Raw genomic sequence first — 3,622 nt, 5'->3', positions numbered from 1 at the left:
GGACCCCAGCTCTCTCTCTCTCTCTCTTGCTTGCTGGTCGGAAACAGAGCATCCAGAGGCATCCTTGGGACAGGAACCTGTGGCAGCCACCTTTTTCTGTTATAAGTGATTTCTCCCTGAATAAACATCTATCAACCTATCATTACCCAGATTCTGATCTAGGCACCAGAATGCAGAGAACCATCATTTTGCCTGGTACTGTGTGTGCAAAACAGACACGTATCCAGTGGAATTTATATTCCAGGGACAGAGCTCAGTGAAAGGGCCGAACATTGTGCCTGGCATATGGTAGGCATTTATACTCACCTTTGCATTTAGAATCCATCCTGGCCACCTCTGAGCTTGTACTCTGGAAAGAAAGCAGACATGAAGCTGTTGATAGCCACATGGCAGCACACTGCTATGACATTGTGTTTATAGTGAGTCACACTGAGTTTTACTGGTCCAGAGAAGGCAGACATCAATATAACTGAGGCAGTGGGCAAGGCCTGGTGAGGCAGGATGGACCTGAACTAGATCGAACCGAGGTCGGCAAGGACCTGGACAAAGAGTGAGGGGCTGAGGTTAGAAACTGGTGTGGCATGATAATGGGGACTAGGTGACAGGGCAGTAGCTGGAGTCTGGATGCCACCCATTTACATCTGGCTTTTCTTGTGCTTAGTGGGAAACATATGCCCACTTTTTAGCTGGGTTGGGACAGAGTGCAATTGATTTGCTTGGTGTGTGTGTGGGGAGGGGGGCACATTGCTTTGGCTAGTGGCCTACAGCATGCCACAGCTTGGATTGCTGGAGACAGACTAGGAATGTGGACTTGAGCCTTTCTCCAGCTGCTGGAGTAATCTGGGAAGATGGACAGCAGCAGACTCAGCAGGGCACGGGTGAGAGAAGCAGCCTCTGGAGGCAGCACACACAGACTGGTGAGTAGCACAGGCCAAGGGGCAAAGGAGATGTGGGTGATTTCAGCTGGGTTTGAAGAAAGGTCCACCAGTTCATGTAGGAGGGTGGCATTTTTGACCCAGCTTTGTACACGTAGTAACTGAGACACTTGTCCAGTCACTCTTCCACAGTTTCCTTCTGTTTTGAGCAATTGCTGGCTTTAGCCATTTACTCAGCAAGAAAAACAGCTGAGTCATTTTCTGAGGGTGCCATCTACCTAGATAATTACTCTGAGGATGGAAACTCTAAACAGAGCCCTCATGCATACTGGTTAAGCTGCTGAAAATATTTGCTACTCAGTGGTGGCAAAACATTCCTTTGCCTAGCGACAGCTTTGGTGGGGCCACCACACTCATAAAGGGGCAGGGCTTCTCTGTGTTTTCCTGCCACCCCCTGAAGCTTAGCAGTTTTCTGTGTGCCTTGTAGATTCTTTAAGGATCACTTGAGACTGACCATCTAGAACATCGGTTCTCAACCTATGGGATGCACCCCTTTGTTGGTCAAATAATACTTTCACAGGGATTGCCACCAGAAAGCACAGATATTTGCAACATGTTCATAATAGTGGCAAAACACAGTTATGAAGCAGCAATGAAAATAATTTTATGGGTGTGGGTCACCACAACAAGAGGAATTGCATCAAAGGGTCACGGCATTAGGAGGATTAAGAACCAATGATCAAAGATCTTGCTTTTCATTTCCACTATAAGTGACTAAACTTTCCAACCGACATGTCTACCTTTCTCTTAAGCTCTGTATGTACTGTAGTCTCAAAAGAACCACGCTGTTTTTTTCTTGGTTAGTCATACAGCATATCTTTATTCTCTACCTGGGAAGAGGACTTTGTTTTTCCTCTGGGCACCAATTTACCCAGAACAATGCTTTAAACTAGTGATGTTTGTGGCTATAGAAACCAAGGTGAGATATCAGCAGGGGATTCTTTGCATAGATGTCCCAGATCATTTGGCCATTGTCTGTTTAATGTAATTGACTTTCCAAGTTCAACTTAGACTGTTTCCATCCATGGACATAATGTTACTTCTTTAGGTAGCACTATTGTAAAACATTGATTTCTGAGCACAAATTCTCCATTTTAATTTATAAGGGCACATGTTATAGGCCCATGATGTAGAGTAGGATATCATGCCAGGTTCCTATTCAGAACTTAATTATTATACACAAGACTCCAGCAGAGTGATTTCAAAGTCTTTTTTGAAGGGCTGAATATTCAGTTCTCCATACCCACAGCTGCCAATTCTTATGTTTTTTAGTGGTCTTCCATTCTCCATTTGCTGAAGATATAAAACCACATCTCAGAACGCATGTAGAAACACTATAAAAAGCATCCATGATTAATAGAACATTTTCAACATTAACTGTCTTAACCAATTCTATTAAAAGAAAACTTAAAGAATATTTCCCCCCTTTTTTCTCCTTCCAAGTTTGAGGGGTGTTCCAAATATGGAAGCCTTCTGTCAGATTCCCCTTGAATCCACGGGAGACCGTGATTGTCACATAAAAAGACAGAGGTTTTTCCTCCTTACCTCCCACATTGTTGTATTAACCATTTTGGAACTGAACTGCGGCGAAGATCTTGGTACACTGAAGATCTAAGTCTGTTGTCTCTCATCTAAGTCTGTTGTCATTGCTCAAATGGCAGGTTAAAGTGAGAGCATGCTTGCTACTCCATTGGCTTACATTTGTGTTTCTCCCCTGTCCATGACTCTTCTCTGTCTCACAATTTCCTCCTCTCTCTTCCCTCTAGTCTTCCCCATGCCAACCCTTCCCTTCACAGACTTCATCTCACAACAAACTGACATGGCAACGCCACAGAGGCAGTGACGATCAGGTTTCAAAGGACAACACAGCATGCTGATGAGAAACAATCACCAGAAAGCAAGGACTTATGAGACTTGCAAGATAAAAGGACCTTATTTTCTTGGCAAGCTCCATACACGTTCTGCAATGACGAATGATATGACTGTTATCTTGACACCGTGCTCTCCCATGTTGAAACTGTTTATGAGAACCAAGCATCATATGAAGAACAGATTGCCAGACGCTAAGTAAATCATTGTAAAGGGTGGTGAGTCAAGTATTGCCAGTTTTACCCACATTGTCATTGTTATGATGTAACACATTCCTCAAGACTGATATTGTCTCCAAATTTGGGCACAAAAGCCTCTCCTTGATCAGTTGGCTGAGAGTCTCTGCCTCCTGATATGTCACACTCAGACACAGCTGCCGAGACCCAAGCATCCCGATTTGGACATACACCTAACCTGAGTTAGGCACAAAGGGCAGCACAGAAAAGATAGAATATTTTAAAAGGTGTGTGGAGATTACACAAACTGTAAATTTCAACCCTTGCTCAAGCAATAAACCCTGTAATCCTCTAAGCTCTGCTAGCAGTGATTAATAAACAGTGGGTGTGTGTTAAGCATATGGAAAAATCTTCCCATCTGGACCATTTAAAACTAGGACATAGACTTTATCTTTGTTTATTTCATCCTTAGCTAAAAGGCTTATTATGAATTGCAATAATCCAAGAAGCCAACCATGGAGGACAGACAAACTCTTTAGATAAAACCAAAAAAGCAAGCTCTGTAACTGAGTACCAGATGTATTTTTGGGTTTAGCCCTTGTACATATTTAGCTGAGCTTTTCAAGTGAGGAAGATTTGCAT

General features: G+C 43.3%; 1 long non-coding RNA gene across 1 annotated transcript; it reads left to right on the top strand.

Moving 5' to 3' along the window:
• Positions 1–733: 733 nt before the first annotated feature.
• Positions 734–3,335, top strand: LOC127235347 (uncharacterized). The gene is made up of 2 exons (XR_007835700.1): positions 734–917; positions 2,702–3,335. It is a non-coding gene; the product is annotated as an uncharacterized LOC127235347 (long non-coding RNA).
• The last annotated feature ends 287 nt before the right edge of the window (positions 3,336–3,622 follow it).

Source organism: Phodopus roborovskii, unplaced genomic scaffold (genome assembly GCF_943737965.1).
Source record: "Phodopus roborovskii unplaced genomic scaffold, PHOROB, whole genome shotgun sequence".
NCBI classification, from domain to species: domain Eukaryota; kingdom Metazoa; phylum Chordata; class Mammalia; order Rodentia; family Cricetidae; genus Phodopus; species Phodopus roborovskii.
The sequence above is the reverse complement of the archived record's forward strand: the minus strand, read 5'-3'. Positions and strand labels throughout refer to the sequence as shown.